Source organism: Cebus imitator, unplaced genomic scaffold (assembly GCF_001604975.1).
Source record: "Cebus imitator isolate Cc_AM_T3 unplaced genomic scaffold, Cebus_imitator-1.0 Scaffold420, whole genome shotgun sequence".
NCBI lineage: Eukaryota > Metazoa > Chordata > Mammalia > Primates > Cebidae > Cebus > Cebus imitator.
In genome coordinates, this window is record NW_016107735.1 from 1,150,885 (window position 1) to 1,172,438 (window position 21,554).

At 44.1% G+C, this 21,554-nt stretch overlaps 1 long non-coding RNA gene across 1 annotated transcript in view; it reads right to left on the reverse strand.

The window, feature by feature from the left end:
• Nucleotides 1–17,172, reverse strand: part of LOC108290068 — an 18,188-nt gene extending 1,016 nt beyond the window's left edge. Inside the window, exons 1-3 of the long non-coding RNA XR_001819418.2 lie at nucleotides 17,162–17,172; nucleotides 6,673–6,684; nucleotides 4,846–4,847 (exon numbers count right to left, since the gene is read on the reverse strand). This is a non-coding gene — a long non-coding RNA (uncharacterized LOC108290068). The remainder of the gene's footprint in view (nucleotides 1–4,845; nucleotides 4,848–6,672; nucleotides 6,685–17,161) is intronic.
• Nucleotides 17,173–21,554: the final 4,382 nt, after the last annotated feature.

Below are 21,554 nucleotides of genomic sequence, written 5' to 3' on the forward strand. Positions count from 1 at the left end.
GATTTAAAATCCAGAATTAGGTCCCCTAAAAGCTCCCAAAGAGCAAAATGATGCAAAAGATGCCACACAAAAGGATAGAATTAGAAAAACACCAGACTTCTTAGCAGCAACATTGGATATGAGAAAGCAATTGAGTAATAGAATCAAAAATCTTACAGAATATAATTTTCAACTTATAATTGTACACCCTGCCAGGTTAATAGTTAAGTGTGAGGTTAAAGTTAAGACATCTTCATTCATTCATAGACAATTTGGCACTCTTTCATAGGAAGCTTTGAGAAAATATTCCAGTAAATCCGGAGTAATCTAAAAAAGGAGAAGTCATGGGATCCAGGAATAGGTGGATTTAACTCAGGAGAGAAGTGAAGAGAAGGCCCAGTCTGAAAGCTCAGAGGCTACCAGTGGAGCATGAAGAAGGAGGCTGGAGATGAGTATGTGGAAAGAATTAAGGATTTGTATGTGGAAAATTTTGCAAGTAAAATAATAATTAGTTTTTTAAGCCCACCAGAATCCTGCACATGAGGGGAATTGTAATCATACACTACTTAACTCTGCAGTAAAATCACAAATAATTTGTTGTGTATTATATTGATATAAACCTTTATATTGGTGAGGAACCTTGTCTTTGCAAGTAACTAAAAACTCAAAGTGGCTTAAACCGTAAAGGAAATTACAGTATTTCTGTTACATACTTGGCAGAAGGCAGTTTAGCCTACAGATGAGGTTTAATTCAGGGGCCCTCTAAAATCTTTTAATTTCTCCTCTTGGCCTTCTGCAGTATCTATTTAAAATAAGACTGGCTTTCCCCCAGGTTGCAAGGTGGCTTCCAGCACTTAGGGACTTTAATTTTCCTCATTCATGTCCACCAGGGAAAGAATATTTCTCTAGTTTTGCAGAAGAACAAGGAAATGCATGCTGTCACCTTCCTCCAGCAGACTTCTCATTGGTGATGTTAGGTACCTGCCTTTTCTTGAACCAGTCACTATAGCTTGAGGGATGGGGTTCAGCCAATCAGAACCCACCTTTGTAGCTGGAGATGGGGTCAGCTTTTCAAGAAAGTATCCACTGACTAGGGAAATGGGTGGGTGTTCATTCCAAAAGGGAATCAAGGCACAGTTCCAAGAGGAAAGAGAATGAATGTTACTGGCTACCAACCAGTCAATGTCTATTTTACGACATAAATTATTTAACTAAAAGTAGTAGTGAAATTGCTAGAAAAGGCAGTGCAGATTGGGAGAATGAAAGAGCCAAACCCATATCCATCATAATTCAAAATAAGTAGAGAAAGTCAAATGCATGGATCAATAAGCAGCAGTTTAAGCATATTATTTGGAAATATGGAGCTAACTAGTAGAAAAGTTCTAAAGAATGATAAATAATTACCTCAGGGGAAGGCAGTATTAAAATAATTAAAAATAATTACCCCCCATTACCTGGGGGGATGGGTGGCATAGGGCAGGGCATGATGCTTTTTCATGAGAAGTTTTTTATATGATTACATTTAAAAACTGATCATGAATTACTTTGATGAAAACTTTTTAAAAAAGTAAACTCCAATCTTTCATGAGAAAGAAATCATGAAATTAGACGAAATGGAAAAGCAGAAGGCTGATGATTTTGCCTTGTGGTAAAGTTGTATAAAAAACTCCAAAATGAGCTGGGCATGGTGGCGCATGCCTGTAATCCCAGCTACTCGGGAGGCTGAGGCAGGAGAATTGCCTGAACCCAGGAGGCGGAGGTTGCGGTGAGCCGAGATCGCGCCATTGCAGTCTAGCCTGGGTAACAAGAGCGAAACTCTGTCTCAAAAAAAAAAAAAAAACTTGCGGGATTTGGGGTGCTGTCAAGAAGCTGGCCCTGGTTCTCTTCTTTCCACATAGGTCAGCTTTTCTAGAGGTCAGCTAATACTCTTTCCACGTAGGTCAGCTGGTACACATTGTCTCCTTTCGTCACAGTCTCACTGCCAATGTTGCTCCTCTCCTCTCCTTGGACCACAAATGCTGCCTCCAGCAGCCCTCGAAGGCCTTTTCTCTAGTTTGCCTCCCCAACCTGATCCCAAACCACCCATTCCTCCAGGCATCCTGTACCTCACAGGGAATCACTGTGTACAAAAGCATTTCTGGGGCACAGGGTGCAAATATAGGATGTCCCCCTTGGGGAAATAGGTACAAAAAAACAGACCACAGAGAGAATGTGGCTTAGACACTGCAGGTCTTTCTTAGCTGCCGGGACTGGAGCAGAAAGGTGGACCTCAATGTTGATGGATAGAAGTGGCAAGAGAAGGGGCTGTTTTCAAAACTGATGATTTCCTGTTTCTCCAAGGGGAGGTTTGTATCTTACTTGTGGGCAAATTATATCTTAAGATATAGTTTAATGAGACTTTGGTTTCACAGCTGTAAGTCAAAAACATTCTTTTCTGAAATGGAATTTGCAGGGCAGTGAAGAATGAAACCCCTCTTCACCATGATGTTAACAGTGAGTCTCCACTTTGGGCTGAGTTAGCTGTTTGCAGTTCATGGGAAACAGAGACCGGAGATATATTTTTCTTTCTTGCTGGACCCCACTGAAAACTGGACGGGGGATGAGGATCTACACTCATGTTGGGAAGATAGAGACAAAGCAATTCTGTGTGCACAGTGTCAGACTGGATCCGAGAGAGAGAGGAGAGACGAGAGAGAGAGAGAGAGAGAGAGAGAGAGAGAGCGAGCGCCAGCACTCTACACTGCAATCCTATTCTGTTCCACATGCAGCTTCAGTAAAATTGTGTGAAATGTTACAATGTGGTTTTCACTGTTCTCTGGGGGAATTTAGGATGGGACTTTTAAGAGAGCAGAAATAGTCCAGAGAAATGCAACACAGGGATGAAGGAACAGGTTGCCCAAAAGCCAGGCAGCTGCTTGATGTTCAAGTGATGATCAGGGGCTGCTTTGTGAGACACAGAAGCATTCCTTGGGGATTTCCGAAGATCTCAGGGGGAGAGAAACCTGATAAACAGCCAGGCTTTCTTTTAGATAAGCTGTCTGGGGACTTGGACTATCACTAGCTTCTAAGGAGAAGGTTGATTTTGGAAGGCTGTAGAACTTGGGGTCCTGGAGAGCTTTTTAAGACACTGAGTAAAGTTCTGGTGCTAACCCTATGGTCTTAGCCATTTATTACTGTAGTTTTGGCTTCTCCAAACCCTTATCAGAGAAACAGCCAATGAAGGATCTCAAAGATCACAATCAAAACAAATGCCAGCTAACTACACTGAAATCCACACTGCAACTGGACACATTCACTCAGACAGTTCAAACTGGGCAATTCCCATGAGCTCATGCCTCATTCCTAATATTTCAGCTGAAATCTCACACCTGTTAGAGCTTCCAATTCCTCATTCATATTACATTCACTAACTTCCATCTTAAATCACTACAAACAATTTTCATGAATTCCTGGGGAAATCTTGGAGTCCTTTTTTAAGGAAAAAAAATACAGAAAGAGGAAACACAGGGAATTATAGACTAGCAATTCTTTCTTATTTCTAACCTCCATCCTAAATTACTACAAGCCATTCTCATACATTCTTGGGGGAAATCTTGGAGTTCTTTTTTAAGAAAAACAAAAATACAGAAACAGAAAACAGAGAATTGTAGACTAACTACCCTTCCTTATTTCTAAATAAATTTCGCTTCAGTTGGAATATCAGATTCCATGCAGGAGCCACACATTCAATGCCTATGTTGGAGCTGTGCATTCTGTGTTGACAGCACACCCCATCCCAGAACACTAGGTAAAATATTTAATTACTGATAAAAATGTAAGTCCTACAGAAATACCCAAACGCAGACAAAAATTTTGACTCAAATGATTACCATAAAACAAGAAAATCCCTAAACAAAGGATTATGCCCAGTTAGAATTATATTCATGGAGCCTCAAATTTGTGTTCCCAGTTTTACTTATTGAATACCCCAGTTTTCAGACCTTCACTAGCTGACAGAGTGCTGGCCCCAAAGTGGGCTAAATTTTCAGGGAAGTGGTCCCAGCCACCTGGAGCCCTCATAGCCAGGAGCCCTTTCCTGGTGGCTTCTGAGCAGCTGCTCTGAGCTGTCCAGGAATCGGTTCCTCTCTGCGTGCTGGGAGCCCCTTGGAGATGGTGCTTTCTCTTTCCCTCTCTTGGTTAGAACAGAGAGTTCTTCTGAGGTTACCAGCTCTCTGCAGCTGTCCTTTGGAACTTGGTCTCTCTTTTTTTTTTCTCTCTGGCTCTCCAGTCCACAAACTCCCAGCTCTTCCCTGTGGCCCCCAAGTTTATAAGTCCTTTGTCCAGGTATTTGGTGACAGGTGAGAGAGTATAATGCTTGAGCAGTGCCTTTGGTGTTACAGAGCTTCATCAGATCCTAACTCAAGTGCTTACCCTCTGTGTGGCCTTGTACAAGTGATTCCAATTTGATCTGAAATATGGTGGTAGTACAGCCCTGGCTTGTTGGGTTGTTGTGAGGATCAATGAGATGATACATGCACAGCACTTGGCGCGGTGCCTGGCACATGTTAGACATCCAATAAATGGCAGCTATTAATATCCCTTCCTACTTGCAAATAAGGAAAGGCAAAATTGCTTATTTGAGTCTAAAATAGAAAGTCAGTATTTTTTTTTTTTTTTTTTTTTGACAGAGTATTGCTCGTCACCCAGTCTGGAAGGCAGTGGCATGATCTCAGCTCACTGCAACCTCTGCCTCCCAGGTTCAAGGCGATCCTCCTGACTCAGCTTCCCCAGTAACTGGGATTATAGGCACACATCACCATGCCAAGCTAATTTTTGTATTTTTAGTAAAGACGGGGTTTTGCCATGTTGGCCAGGCTAGTCTTGGACTTCTGATATCAATGGATCTGCTTACCTCGGCCTCCCAAAGTGCTGGGATTACAGGCGTGAGCCACCACACCCAGCCAGAAAGTCGGTACTTTCATATAAAGTTAATTCATAGCAGCAATTGTTAGACCAAGGCCCTGATAATTCTTATTTTTTGGTTTGTCCTAGAGCAGCAGCAGAATAAATAAACAAGACTGAATTGTTTGAGAACCCATCAACTCCTAGTTAATCGATAATAACTAAGGTATTCTTTGAAGCAGGCCTGAAGGGCAAAGCAGACATTTGTCTGGCAGATGAGGGACCAGCCAGGATGGCCAAGGCGTGGCTGGTGTCCCGTCACTCCCTCCACCCCGACCCCAGCTGCCTCTTCCCTGCCTGTGGCAGACGTTATCAATCTGAGCATCTCATCTTCTTGAGCCTGGATTATGCTTTATGATAGTTTTCTTTCCTTTTTGTTTTTCTGTACTAAAGCATTTGGAAACAAATTCCAGATAGCGTGTCCTGCCACTCTTGCAGCATATATCTCTAAAAAATGTGGATGTTTTCTTACGCAACAGCAGTGATATTATCACACCCAACAAAATTAACAATAAATCCTTTCTATTACCTAATACCCAGTCCTAATCAAATTTCCCTGACTGTCTCAAAAATGTTTAAGATCATGTTCAACACAGCTGTGGAGCCCCTCTACCCACGGTCAGAGGTTTAAGCAGGAGAAATGGCATTTTCAGATGTATGAGTTGGAAGCGTCTACAGGCTGTCCTTTGGGAAATGGAATAAAGGGGCGCCTTCTACCTCAGCATGACTTGGTAACTTCAAGAGCTTCTTCCTAGATGGGGCATTCCTTTCTGAGTTCTAGTCCCCTGAATGAAGATCCAGGAAGCAAAGGGACCCTCCTACAAACAAGACTCTGGGACTCAGGGTTGCAGGGTTTTCCTGGGGTGACCCCAGCAGATAGAACCCTGCCCTGCACAGCAGTGAGTGGGTGGATGATACAAATAGAGCAGTTAAGGGGGCCTCAGCCTCCAGGGAGATGCTAATCCTACCCTGGAGGACTGGCCATGGGAGCTAGACCTCTCCCCAGCTGGCCAGGTCATCTGTCCCCTCTGCACCCTGGGGAGTAGGCACCCAGCGTGCTTTGGAATGAACTGCCAATCTGCTTCCAGGGAACGGCATAGATTTTCTATTTCCTGTGCATGTCTACAAGGAAATTGGAGGCTCAATTTCAGGATGCCTGGGCCTGCACAAAGACAGTGATGATGGCTATTGTCTGGAAAATGGCTCATTGTGGCGATGGGGTGGGGGGGCAGCAAATTAAGAGTCTTTGATCAATGACTGTGCATTCCTTTCTCAGGGAGCTGAGATTGTGCTCTGGCAGACAAAAGTCTGATTTAGTGCATGACACACTGAAGTCCAGAGAGAGGGGGACGTCCTTGCAGGAAACAGAAGAGGATTTCGACCAAGATCTCATGGTCCTCAGGGGTCCTGCTGTCCAGCTACTGAGCCTGACAGACAGGTCAGGAGCTCAGGTGGCAGGGCAGAAACAGGGCTAGGGCAGCCTAGCAAGGAGTTGCAGGAGTTATTAAAAACTTTGGGATGGCAAAAGAGGCCTGAGGGTTTGTATTTTTGACCTCATGCTCTTTATGACATTGCCTTAGCTCTTCTAGGGAAAATAGAAAATGGATCTCTTTTCCTTTCTTCCATTCCCTTTCATTCTTCCCTCATTCACTCATTTATTCACTCCTTTATCCAATGACCAATTATCAAGGGGGCTCCAACATGTCAGCCACTGTATCCAAGGCTTAGGATAAGATGATGAAAAAGACAGACATGCTTTCTGCTCTCATGGGATTTATAGACCCAGGGTGAGACAGACACTAAATCATGAACACAGGGATAGATGCAATGATTACAAATTGTAGTTAAATATTATGAAGAAAGTAAAAGTGCTGAAACAGGAAATTGGATCGTCTACGACTTGCTCCCTCCCATGTGTTGTCTACCAGCCTATGGAGAGGGTTGAGCCCTATCTGGCACCTGCCTTGCTTATCCCTCACCTGCAACTATTGGTTCTGACCTGACCCAACTGCCGGCTCCTCCCTGGTAACAGGCAGGAGAGATTTGAGAGCTCTGGCCCAACTCTCTGAGACTGTGTCAAGACAGTGGCTGATTAGGCCTTGACCTTAAGCCCCAGACTTATTCCTGAGCTACATACCCCGTCAAAAAAAAAAAAAAAATCAAAAAAACAAACAAAAAAACTTCTACAAATATTTTATTTTTTATCAAGATAAAACTCTTCCTGTTCTCCATCATGGTGGATCAAGGTGAAAAGGAGAAGCCCATGCGGGAATTTTGCATCCAAAAGCTCTGTCTCAACATCTGTGCTCGGAAGAGTAGAGACAGACTGACCTGAGCAGCCAGGGTGTTGGAGCAGCTCACAGGGCAGACCCCTGTGTTTTCCAAAGCAAGATACACTGTCAGATCCTTTGGCATCTGGAGAAATGAAAAGATTGCTGTCCACTGCACAGTTTGAGGGGCCAAGGCAGAAGAAATCTTGGAGAAAGGTCTAAATATGCGGCAGTATGAGTTAAGAAAAAAAACAACTTCTCAAACACTGGAAACTTTGGTTTGGGATCCAGGAACACATTGATCTGAGTATCAAATATGACCCAAGCTTTGGTATGTATGGCGTGGACTTCTTTTTTTTTTTTAATTATACTTTAAGTTCTGGGGTATACATGCAGATCGTGCAGGATTGTTACATAGGTATACACGTGCCATGGTGGTTTACTGCATCCATCCCCCCCGTTATCTACATTGGGTATTTCTCCTAATGTTATCCTTCCCCAATCCCCCCACCCCCTGCCATCCCTCCCCTAGTTCTCCCACCCCACAACAGGCTCTGGTGTGTGATGTTCCCCTCCCTGTGTCCATATGTTCTCATTGTTAAACACTCACTTATGAGTGAGAACATGTGGTGTTTGCTTTTCTGTTCTTGTGTTTATTTGCTGAGAATGATGGTTTCCAGCTTCATCTGTGTCCCTGCAAAGGATATGAACTCATCCCTTTTTATGGATGCATAACATTTCATGGTGTATATGTGCCACGTTTTACTTATCCAGTCTATCACTGATGGGCATTTAGGTTGGTTCCGAATCTTTGCTATTGTAAACAGTGCCACAATGAACATTCATGTGCATGCGTCTTTATAATAGAATGATTTATAATCCTTTGGGTATATACCCAGTCATGGGATTGCTGGGTCAAATGGTATTTCTATTTCTACATCCTTGAGGAATCGCCACACTGTCTTCCACAATGGTTGAACTAATTTACACTCCCTTATGGCCTAGACTTCTGCGTGGTGCTGGGTAGGCAGACAAGAAGCACAGGACAGGCTGCATTGGGGCCAAACACAGAATCAGAAAAGAGGAGGCCATGCACTGGTTCCAGCAGAAGTGTGATGGAATCACCCTTCCTGGCAAATAAATTCCCATTTCTATTCAAAAGTCCAAAAAAAGGTTCTCAGTGAAAAACAAACAAAGAACCCCCAAAACTTCTACAAATGTGTAGTTCATTTTTTATCAAGATAAAACTCTTCCTGTTCTCCATCATGGTGGATCAAGGTAAAAAGGAGAACCCCATGCCGGAACTTTGCATCCACAAGGTATAAATTACGTGACGTGAAGCACACAGGTCTTGGTCTGTCCATTTTTCTTCATCGTTTTGAAACTCTGTTATTAGATACACACATATTTAGGATTGCTCTGTCTTCTTGGTTAATTGACTCTTTTCTCATATGAAATGTCCCTTCTTACCTCTAGTGATAGTTCTTGTGTTGAATCTACTTTGTCTTTCACAACATATCTTCTTTTCATCCTTTTATTTTTAACCCCTCTGTGCTTTTACATTTAAAGTGGGTATCTTACAAATAGGATACAGTTGAGTATTATTTCTTTAAATCATTAATCTTTGCCTTTTAATTGGAGTGTTTAGTTCACTTAACACTTAACGTAATTATTGATTTGGTTGGGTTGAAATGTACCATTTTGCTATTTGATATCTATTTTTTCTTTTCTTCTTTTCTGCTCTCTTTAAATTCATGAGAATTTCCAACATTCTATTTTTTATCTCATCTACTAGCTTTTTATCTACATCTGTTTTAGATGGTTACTCTAGGAATTGCAATATGCATTCTTAAATTAACAGAGTCTATCTTGACTTAATATTATTCCACTTCACATACAATGTGAGAATCTTACAATAGTATACTTCCATTTCCTCCCTCCTTTGCACTATTTTTGACATTTATTTTATTTTTACATATATTAACTCCCACAATGCGATGCTATTATTTTTGCTCTAAACAGTCATTTTTCTTTTAAATAAGTTAAAAATTAAGGAAAAAGTATTTTACATTTACTCATATATACTATCATTTTTGGTGTCCTTTATTCCTTGATGAGGATCTTAGCTTCCACCTGGTACCATTCTTCTTTAGCTTGGTGATGAATTCTCTCAGCTTTTATTTATTTCAGAATTTCTCTATTTCATCTTCATTTTTGAATGATTTCTGAATACAGACTTAGAGTGATGGGCTATTTTTCTTTTAACATTTTAAGATCTCCATTGCCTTCTGACTCGCATTGTACTTAATGGTAAATCAATGATCTTTCTTACCTTTTTCATTCCCCTACCTACATGCATCTTTTTTTGGTCTGTTTTGGGATTTTCTCTTTTACTTTGTTTTTCAGAAATGTTATCGTTTTGGTGATGGTGGTAAAGGCAGAGGCGTGTGTGTGTGTGTGTGTCTGTGTGTTTATATTGCTTGGGATTTGCTAAGCTTCTGGATTTGTGGGTTGACATCATCATCACATTTGAAACATTTTAAGTCTTTAAAAAAATTGGTAGACTTTGCTTTTTAGAGAAGATATAGGTTCACAGTGAAATTGAATGGAAAGCACACACTTCCCATATACCCCTTCACCTCTCACACATATAGCCTCCCCACCGTCAACATCCCACATCAGTGTGGTGCATTTATTACAACCACTGAACCAATATCAACACATTATTATCAACCAAAGTCCACAGTGTACAATAGAATTCACTCTTGGTGTTACACATTCTATGGGTTTTGACAACTATGTAGTGACATGTGCCCATCATTCCATCATCCTATGAAATAATTTTCCCGCTCAGAACATCTTCTGTGCTCCATATTCATTCCTGTTTCTTTCTCCCTTGAATTCCTGGCAACCAGTGATCTTTTTACTGTCTTCATATTTAATCTTTTCTAGAATGTCATATAGTTGAAATCATATACAATTTTCAGTTTGTTTTCTTTTACTTAGCAATATGCCTTTAAGGTTCCCCCATGTCTTCTCAGGGCTTAATAGCTTATTTCCTTTTAGGGATAAATAATATCCTATTGTATGGATGGTGACACAGTATGTTTACTTATTCATTTATTAAAGGACATCTCATTTGTGTCTAAGTTTTGGCAACTATAAATGAAATTGCTGTAAACATTCCTGTGCAGGTTTTTGAGTGGAAATAAATTTTCAACTCATTTGGGTAAATACTGAGGGGAGTGATTGCTGGAATGCATAGTCAGGGTATATTTAGTTTTATTAAAAAACAAGAGAAACTGCCAAAGTGTCATCCAAAGTGACTGTACCATTTGCGTACCCACCAATAATGGATGAGGCATTCCTGTTGTTTGCATTTGGTGTTGTCAGTGTTTTAAATTTTGGCCATTCTAATAGGTAGGTGTGTAGTGATATCTCATTGTCTTCATCCATAATTCCCTAATGATGTATGAAATTGAGCATTTTTCATATGCTTATTTGCCATCTGTATGTCATTTATGAAAGCCCATCTTTCATATGGCTATTTGCCATCTGTATTAAGTATCTATTCAGATACTTTGTTCACTTTAAATTGAGTTGCTTATTTTCTGAATTGAGCTTCAACAATTCTTCGTATGTTTTGAGCAGTCCTGTATCAAATATGTCTTTTGCAAATATTTTTTCCAATCTGTGGCTTTTCTTTTCATTCTCTTGACTGTCATTATTTCTTTCAAAATTTTTTCTGCACCGATCTCTCTCCTTTTTTTGTTTGAGCTCTGATTTCATTTATGTTATAATCCTTGGTATTGTCCCACAGGTCACTGAGATTCTGTTCCTTTTTCTCTATGTACTTCAGTTTTCATGGTTTCACGGGTTGTTTCCAAATTCACTGCTCTTAGTTTCCAGTCTATTGTTAAGCTCATCTAGTTAATTTTTCAACTCAAGTATTGCATTTTTCAGTTCCGTAATTTTTATTGGATTCATTTCATAGTTTACATTTCTCTGTTGAGGTTCCCCATGATTCGCTCCTTTCATACATATTTTCCTTTAAATCCTTAAACATATTTATAACAGATGTTTTAAAGTTTTTTACTGCTAATTCTAACACCTGCATCACCTCTAGGTAAATTTTTCTTCTGGTTATAGGTTATATTTCCCTATTTTGCATTTTTGGTATTTAAAAAATTATATGCTGGACAATGTGAATGCTGTGTTATGGAGATACAAATTTTTTATTGTCCTCTTTTAAATAATATAGCATTTTTGTTGTGGTAGGCAGTTAATTTGCTGGTGAGTCAGCCTGGCTCTGTCATGAATAAATTTTAGGCTTTCTTAGGGTGAGTGTAGTACAGTCCTTAACGCAGAGCTTTCTTGGAGCCTGCTGAATGCCTAGGGTATTTAGCAAGATCTCCACTCTGGCTGTCATAACTCCACCATCTCCCAGCACTATGTGACCTCCAATAAAGTAGTATGGCTCACTGCAGGCCAGGAGCTGTTCTCTGCCAGGCAGCACAATCTCACTCTGTCCATGTACGACTTAGTATCACGGCAAATACTAGATATATTCCTGGTGCTCCTTCTCTGTGCATCTTCCAACTGTCCTGCAACCTGCTCCACAAATTCCAGCTGCCTCACACTCTCCTCTGATTCCTTCTTGCACTGAGACCTCCTTTCTCTCTTTCCAAATCTGTGTTTCCCTTTTTCAAGGATCACAGCGAATCGGGAGTTAGAATCTCGCAGACCTAAGTACAAGAGTAAACGATGAAATCTTCTTGCAGCTTCACTTCCCTTTTCTCCCCACCGCTGCCCTTGGCTGTCCTGTGGCCATTCTCCTGGGGGGTGGGGAGGTAGGAGAGGAGCAGGGGATCAATAGGCGAGCCCAGAGAAGGCAGTTGGGGCATTGCCTGCCACATTATGTTTATAACTCCCCAGGGGAGCCCCATAGAGGGAGGCAGCTGGGTCCTATTGAGCTTGTTGAAGAGGCAGGGAGGGAGGGGCTGCTGGGGAGTGCAATTAGCCGATGGTTTCAGACTGATGAAGTGGATAATGAGAGGTGCTAGGAGAGATTTTCGTGCTAAAAAGAAAAAAAAGCAGGGAGAGAGAGACTTTGCACATTAACATGCTCAGACCTGACTCATCAGCAACCCACTCCCTGCTGAGAGGCCAGGGACGGGGGGCATCTCCTTCCCAGGCAGCTTCTTGGGGATTGTCATCACCATCCTCACATTCACTAACATTCACCAAGCTCACGTGGGCCAGGCCCTATGCCAGCCATCTTTTTGTGCTTTCCCTCATTCAGTGTCCCTAAAACAACTCTATGACATCAGTTTTATTATCACCCATTTTTCAGGTGAGCAAACTGAGGTGCAAGATGATGGAGCATTCCTCGGTTACATTGTCAGTAGGTTGTGAAGCTGAGTTTCTTGCCTTTGTCAGACATCAGAGCCTAACAGATGCCGTCTCAGTCTTGGTCTCATGAGGCAGGTTGGTTGGACTTTGGTGATTGTCCTTAAAAAACTAGGAGTCTGGCCAACATGGTGAGACCCCGTCTCTACTAAAAATACAAAAATTAGCCAGGCATGGTGGTGGGCGCTTGTGATCCCAGCTACTTGGGAGGTTGAGGCAGGAGAATCTCTTGAACCAGAGAGGTGGAGATTGCAGTGAGCTGAGATTGTGCCATTGCACTCTAGCCTGGGCAACAGAGAAAGACTCTGTCTCAAAAAAAAAAGAGGGAACAACACATCTCCCAGAACCCACCCTGCGAGAGGCTCTGTGCTAAACTCTGAACCAGACATGTTACATTTCTTCACTTTAGCTTTGCTTTGTTTTCCCATCATTCCTGATAATATGTACTGCGGAAAGTACTACTCTTTAACTATTTTACCCCCATTTAACAGCCCCATGGCTGAAGTGATCTCACTTTTTAAAAAATCCCTAAAGTGTCCCACCAGCTCTCTCTCTTACTCCAGGTGAGACTGTCTGACATTGTGCAAAGAACTTGTCGAAGCCACATGAGTGAAGAGGAAATACGACTCACCTGCTGTGTGACTTTGGGCTAGCGCTTACCTCTCTGGGCTTTCCTCCATCTGTTGAGTGGAGACTATAGAAGTACCCGCCTTGGAGTTGATCTGTAAGGCTTAAATAGGGCCATGCCCATTAAGGCAGCTGTAGGTGGAAGTCATTCTCTCACCAATACAGCAGGGCCCAGCCCTGTAATGCATAGCAGTCCCCTCCTCTTCTCCTGGGCTCTCACTGCCAGGAGTTCCTCCCCTTTTCTCTCCATCCTTCTACATCTTAAGTGCCAAATTTGAAGTCCCCTGAGAAGTTTCCACATGTCTCCCCACCCCACTAGTTAACCTCTCCATGGTACTCAGGCCATTTCGTGGAAAGGTAAGAAAGGTTTTGGCACCGGACAGGCCTGAGTTCCTAGCTTGACACCGCCTGCCTCTGCCTCTTGGTGATTTTAGAAGAGTCCCTGGATCACTTGAAGCCTCAGTTTCCTCATCTGTGGAATAGAATCAGAATTAAATAAGATAATGCAAGAAAAGAATTTAGCACAATGGACTCAATCAATGTTATGAGCACTTCAGCACAGATCCCACAACTTGGCTGCAAATTGTTCATGTGGAGTTTATTTAGACCAGAGGCCAGCAAACTTCTTCTATAGGGAGCCAGAGAGTAAATATTTCAGGCCATACAGGGTAGAAGGTCTCTGTTGCAGCTACTCAGCTCTGCCTTTGTGCAAAATCAGCCATAGACAATATACAAATGGGAGAGGCTATGATCCAGTAAAGCCTCATTTACTAAAACAGGTGATGGGCTTGTTTTGGCCCATGGGCCATAGTTTTCCAGCCCCTAATCTAGACCAATCTTCTCACTTAACAAAAAGAGGAGAAAGAATCTCAGAGCTAGCAGGTCACCTACCTTGGGTGTTTGAGTAGGCAGACAGGGAAGCAGACAGGAAGGGAGCCCAACTCGGAGGATTCTGTCCTGAATTATTCTCTTCTTGTTCCAAGTGGGTTCCATGTTTTTTCCTCCATTGGTCTGTCAGTTGCACACGTATTAGTTACTCATTAAATATTCATTTGATTGGTTTAATATCACAATACATCTTTGATACCATCTTGGAAACTTCTGGATATATTCTTGGGAAAAGGCTCTGAAATAAGAGGCAAAGAAGGGATCATGAGCCGGCCCAAAGTCCCCAGTGAGTCAGGGGCTCCCAGTTCCCAGTTCTGGAGGATACTGTTAGCATGACAAGGACAGTCTTTTTTTTTTTTTTTGAGACGGAGTTTTGCTGTTGTTACCTAGACTGGAGTGCAATGGCATGATCTCGGTTCACTGTAGCCTCTGCCTCCTGGGTTCAAGCAATTCTCCTGCCTCAGCCTCCCGAGTAGCTGGGACTACAGGCGCTCACCACCATGCCCAGCTAATTTTTGTATTTTTAGTGGGGACGGGGTTTCACCTTGTTGACCAGGATGGTCTCAATCTCTTGACCTCGTGATCCACCCGCCTCGGCCTCCCAAAGTTCTAGGATTATAGGCGTAAGCCACCACGCCTGGCCAGACAAGGACAGTCTTACAGCACCAGGCACTAGTGTGGCCATGCTCTGCAGCTGTGAAATTCTTCCTTTGGTTTCTCCAAGAAAAGAATCCTCTAAAAAGAATCTCTTTTATTAATGTGATTATTAATCTGGAAAAAAAAACCCACTTCTCAATAAAATGAATCTATGACAAGACAGATGTAATAAACCTGGTTAGGATTTATGATGTGCCCAGGCAGCATTTTGCAAAAGATAATGTTCCCCTGTAATGTTGATTTGCCGGATGAGAACCATGTAATTTATTCTGTCAATGTACATAAGAAATGTTATCTGTGTGGGGAATGACTGATGGCCTCATGAAAGCTGGCAAGGAAACAAATAAAACAATTTGGGCCTTAAAAATATAATCACCTAATGATCATGTCCCCGTGTTGGTGACGTGGAGTACAGGGCTGGGAGCAGCAGCCGTTGTGAATTTGTCGCCCAGACACGGAGCCATTTACCCTTGAGCTTGGCACCAGAGGGCAGCGGGGAGCCCTGAGAATCTTCCATGAAGGTACAGGTTCCTCCCTCTGGGCCTTTGCTCAGGCTGTTCCTTCCTCCTGGATGTTCTTCCATGCTTGGCTCACAGGTCTCTCCTCCACGGCCAGCTTCTGTGCCTGCAGCTTTCCAAGCACCAACCATGGTGACAAAAGCAGGGATTTTGCCTCTCAAGGATGCTTGCAGCCTCTCTCTGGCTCCTTTTTATGCCACTTGGCACTTGTTCCCATAGATTCAGTGATTGATGTAATCTTCTCTTGGAGACTAGATCTCATCTTAGTTCAGCATATTCCGTAGGAAGGATCATTTCATGCATGCACCTCAGTCCTCTGAGTGAATTAATTCTCAGAGGCATAGCTACTGTCTGTTGAACATGTCAAGTGTGGCATGCACTGGGTTCGGTGTGTCACAACACAGTCACATGAATGGAACCACGATAAAAGGTAGGTACCATCATTGCTTGCTTTTACATAGTGGGAACTGAGGCTCCCACTTGAACTACCATCCAAGGTTATCTACAGGACAAGTGGAGGAGCCAGGATCCAAATCCATCCTGCAGAGCCCATTGTGATTCCATATTGCATAAGCCTTCTGTGCTGGTCACCCTTCCATGCTGATCACCCCCTCCTGAGACCCTTCTTCCCTTGGTTTCCATACAGCAACCTCTCCTGGTTTTCCTCCCACTTCCCTTACCACCCCTTCCCATTCTTTCCAGAACATTCTTTCTTAAATGTTAGTGTCTGTCAGCTCTGTGCTTAGCCTTCCTTCCTCTCTCAGCAGCATGTTTTATTCCCCACCTTGGCTTTCACTTGGAGGTTTTGACTCCCATCTCTTTCCTTGTGTTCCAAGTCCCTCCAGGTACTGGGTATCCCCAAGCGGACATTCCCTAGGCACCTCAGAACTGAGTTCACCATTGCCGCTCCCACCCCTAGCTGCTCCCCACACCCGCTCCTCCTTCTGTGTTCCTTCTCTCAGAGGCTGGCACCTCCACCCACGTGAATGACCTGAGAGCCACCTTGATCAGATTGCCTACTCTGCCCTCAAGAGCTGAGATGTCACCAGTCTCCTCTTATTAGCCACTTCTGGAGCATTTCATCTGCCACCTACCACTGTGCGCACTCTACTAGATCTTTGAGCCTCAGCAGAGATGTCGCCTCCCCAAGGAAGCTTTCTCTAAACTTTCCGGATGAGTTTTAGCACTCACCAGCCTGCACGCATTGAACTTTAGGGTGCTTGTCATTCTCCAAGGTAATGATGTGTTTTAGACCTTTCTTCTCTTGACTGTGAGCTTCCTGAGGGCAGAGGGCCTAGTCTGATGGACTCTGGAACCCTGTGTGACACGTAAGGCCAGGCCTGGTACACAGGAGATGCTCAGAGACTCTCTGAGTGAGTAAGTCAGGGAGTGACTCAGGCTAAGGGAAGCCTAGCCAGCACCCTGCCCCAGAATGTGCTGAAGAGATCAGAAAGACCTTAGGCAGGTGCATCTCTGGTCACTGAGCAAGGCCCAGAATGCTTGGGAAGGGCAGACAGCTAAGATAGCCAGAGGGAATACCTTCTTGGAAATGCCCTCGGGCACTGCTTGAAGAGTCCATGGGTAGGGCCACCAAAGGGTATGGCAAGTTCATAAGAGGGAGTGTGTCTGAGCAGAGGGAGGCTTGGAGGCCAGATCACAGGGACATGAGGCTGGCTCTGGACTTGACAACATGAGAAGAGGCCAGAGCAAAGCCTCTCACCAGGACAAGGCCAGGGCTGGGAAGTGACAGGGCTGCCAGAGATAGGGCAAGGGAGCCTATATGTCAAAGAGACCCAGGCCCAAGGTCTTGTAGACAATCTTACCTCTGGGGGTACAGCATGAGACTTAGACAGACAGCTTAATGTCAGCCACCATGGCTAGGCCTTTGAACCTTGAGTCTGAAGAAAGTGATTGTATCATTCAATGCCTGGCAAGAAACAGAATACCCACCAAGATGGCAAATGAAGAAAGGTAAATGGAGGAACTACTTATAGAGATGTAGGCAGAATAAAGAGAATCAACAGATGATCGCCCAGAGAGTCACAGCAGCAGAGAGTTGTTCTACTCTGAGGATTAAAGAGAAAAAGCGCCCAACGAGGGCTGGAGCCAGAGAGGAGCTCTGGAGAGAGCTGTTAGCCACAGAGGGGTGTAGCTACTGCCAGAAGCATGGTGCCAAAGCAAGAAGGGGCTGGAGAAGAAATGACCCAACCTCTCCTTCTGCCCTGCCAGTGACTCCCATTGGCTGAACCCAGAAGTGGGGTCAAATTCCTGAGTCATGGAGCAGATTAGAAAAGGAAACAGAGTTGGTCTGGGGGGAAGCGGAAATCAACCAGCATGGTGATTCATTGTTGAGTCTCCCAGCTGATATGCTAAGGCTGAATGTGAATCTGACTGCAGAATTGACCTGTATGCTAGCTCATCTACACGCAGGGCCGTGAGGAAATCTAGCTTTTGGATTTGGGGAGGCAGAAGCAGAAAGAAGGTGGGCAGCCCTGCATGAAGGTGGAGGCCTCCCTAGTTGGCCCTCTGTTCTTGTCATGTGTGAACTTCGAGCAAGGATTGACCATGGAGTCTAGGCTGGCTAAGGCTGAGACTATGACTGGAGGACTTAGTTTCCCTAAGGGTAGAGTGGCGACATTAGATCAAGACAATTCTCAAATGGTGTTCCAAGGAACTCCAGAGCTTGGTGGAGATCCCTCAGGGGTTAGTAGGTATGTGGGGGGGGGGAGACCAAGAGAGTTGGGGGGAATCCCTAATAAGTGCTAATCAGGCCAGCTAGTTAATGAAGAAAGTCTTTCTTGCATTTGGCTTCGAGAGAGCAGCTCAAATGAGTTGGAGCATTTCAGCCTGGATGTGGGTACTGCCAGGGAAGGAGGGATGGTAACTGCCAATGTTTTTGGCAGTCCTAGAGTGTGGTCTGTGGTCCAAGAGGCAAGATATTGGAAGGCAGTTAGGGTGGGTCCCAGACATGGCTTGAGAGATGCTATGGACCAAACTGGGGAGCCAGAGGGAGAGAAGATAAAAGCCAAGCATCATTCAATGCGGGAAGCAGATCAAAACGTCTGACCAAGTGAATGTCTTTGGGGATCTTCTGGCTGAACCCCATGTCTGCTTGTCAAATACGATTGTTTCTTCAGATACAGATGGAAAAGCCTTCCAGGTGTGTAGACCAGGAAAAGTTCTGACCAAATTCTTTGATGTGTAGAGATACCACCCTCAAAGGGACCCCCTGGCAGCTAGCTCCCAGCCTCCCAGGCCCCTTGGTACTCACCCCTGGTCCTGAATAAGGTCCTGTTTAGATTTCCCACTGATGGCTAGAATCTTCTGGTCTCTACTTGTTTGTACTAGAGTCCTGAGAAGCCCAACTCAGCAACTGTGGCCTCTGCCAGCCTGTCTCTGGCCTCCCTCTGTTGAGTTTTTCCTTCTGCCTTATTCTGTAATCTCTCCCAAGGCTGACACCTTCCCTGGGATTCTGCCCTGAGGAATAATGGCCCCAGTTTAAAAGATCTCATCTCTGGCCCCAGGTGTGAGGCCCTCCCGATCCCCCACCTAAGTCTGCCCCACCTACCAGGCTTCATCTGGTTCTTAGCACAGACCCCTGGTCACAGTTGCAAAGGGATCTGATCTGCTCTTGCTGCAATGTGCATGGAAAGAAAGTTGGAAGAAAATGTCACCAACACTTTTATAAAACAAGGGAATTCAATCTGAATACATGTAGCTTACAGTCATAACAAATGGCTAACATTTATCGAACAATTTCAACGTTCCAATTCCACTGTGCTAAGTTCTTCACAGACATGATTTCAATTAAGCCACACCACAGCTCTCTGATATTGTGCTTTTGTTATCCTCAATTATACAGATGAAGAAACTGAGGCTCACAGAAGAAGTGCCTTTCGCAATCTCCCACGGCTAAGAAGAGATGGAGCCTGTGTGTGAAACAACTCCACTCACCATCGTTTTGAGATTGGGAAGAGAAATGAAGTCTTCTCAAACATCCGAAAGGGCCCTTCTTAGTCACAAATTGAGGAAACAGCACAAAAATACAGACAAACTGCAAAAAGTCTGATCAATAAACACCATTTCCAAGAAGCAGAGCAATTAGGGGAGAAAATGAAATAGCTTTCCTGTCTCTAAAATAATAGGCTTCTATTAATTTTAAAATATTTTCACTTTGTTGTTTGTGATGAGAAGTCCAAGTCTGATTCCTTCTGCTTGGATCACCTCTCCTCACCTTCTTGTGCAGTCGGCCTTTTCCCATCCTTCGGGTCTCAGTTTTTACATCACCTCCCCATGGAACCTTTCTGTGACCCTACAAACAGAAATCGGCCCTCTGGTTTTCTGCTGGACCCCTCACCTATTTCTTCATAGCACTGATCTGCTCAGCACCATTTGCAATTGTGTGTGTGTTCATGTGTGGTGTGTGCATGCATGTGAGCCTGTTCTTCTGTTCCCCTCACCACTAGACTATAAGCTCAGTGAGGCTAGAGACCAGCTCCTATTCATTCACCCCTCTAGAACCCACACCCAGCCTGAGGCATGCCAGATGCTCGCCCAGTAAGCTGGTGTCTAAAAGACATGAATAAATGTGGTGTACTTTTATTTATCATCCTTCAGAAATCCACTTTTATATTCTCTGATCTTACTTAATCACATATCACTTAAGAACAATTTGATATCCATTGCAATATGTAGACTGGGAGATCATATTAAATGTGGTTATTACTTTCTGGCTATCAGTGATGCTTTTGTATCGTTGGAAGGAAGAGAAACAGGATGGCAGAAAGAGCATTGCGTGGGGAGTTGTGAAGCCTGGGTATAAGCCTTGGCTTTGCTGCTTACCAGCTGTGCGACCTTGGGCATGACCTTTTCCCTCTCTGGTCCTGAGTTTTCTCAGCTGTAAAATGAGCTTGGACCAGGGACTCTCTGGGGCTCTTTCAGCTGTAAGAGCTGAAACTCTGAGAATTATATAAACTGAACTTGTATGCAGTTAAAATGATTGGATTTGGGGTGTCAGAGCCTGTTTTGAGCTGCACTAGAACTAGAATGGCATTTGGTTGAGAGCCAATCCTTTCCTAAAGTGCGGACGACTTCTCATGCCTGCATTGTTGCAGAACCTTCCATTATCCAAGTGTGCCGCTGACAGCACTGGTGGAGCCCAGAGCTATGCCTCTTCCTCCCTCATGGGGCCTGTTCTTTGTTTTTTCCATCCTGAGAAGCTCTGGAAACTGAAGCCTGGTAAGAAAGAAGCTGCAAAAAGGAAAAAAAAAAAACAACGCTTTTTTATCTCCCACTTCTATCTCCTCATCCTCAGACCACAAAGCATCCAATCACTACTGGGCGACTGGGCTGGAATGAAAGAGGAGATGCGACTGAGTTCCGGGCGCTGCAGCCTGAGGGTCTCCGAGGAGCCCCGGGGGTCACAGGGTCTGCGAGGGCCAGTGCCGCAGTGTGTATTAATCGGTGTTTAAGTGGGTTCATCAGTGCGGAGCGGCTGCCGCCACTGCTGAGCTCAGCCCGGGCCCAAGGAACTGGGAGCTGGGTTAATAACACCTTATTTAGCAGAAAATTCCACTCCACTGGAGCATGTTTCAGAAGGAGTTTGATTTGAATGAGGATTGATGTCAATCCTGCGAGGCAAAGGCGCCTGAAGCTGCTGTCGCAGCCACGGCTATAAAACAAGCCATTTGTGTTGCCCACAGGAAGGCATGCAGAGTGCAGCAGCGCCCATGTCTCGATGCCCCACACCCCCACAGGATGGAGAATCCTGATGGGACTGGCCAGTGGGGGGCCCTGGTGCCACGAACATTCCTGGGCATGTTTTAGCTTTGAACCCAACAGACCAGGGCTCAAATGGGCCCCGCATATTTATTCAACAGACCAGGGCTCAAATTTGGAACTGCCAGCTCTCAACTGTGTGATCTCAGGCAACTTGTGTAGCTTCTCATAGTTTTGGTTAACTCATCTCCATTGTAGAGATATTGAGACCTGCCTTGAGAGTTGATGTGAGGCTTAAGGGAGCTCCTGTACAGTGGGTTACAGAAATACTGCACTTCCTGGTATGGAGGTGGCCCTACATCCATTTGAAAGCCCATTTCATTTCTGTCCCAGGTCAAGGCAAGGATGTGTGGGGTGGGAAAAGGAGTGTGGATTAGAAAACGCATGTTCTTACTCATAGGCGGGTGTTGAACAATGAGAACACATGGACACAGGGAGGGGAGTACTACACACTGGGGTCAGTTGGGGGGAAATAGGGGAGGGACGG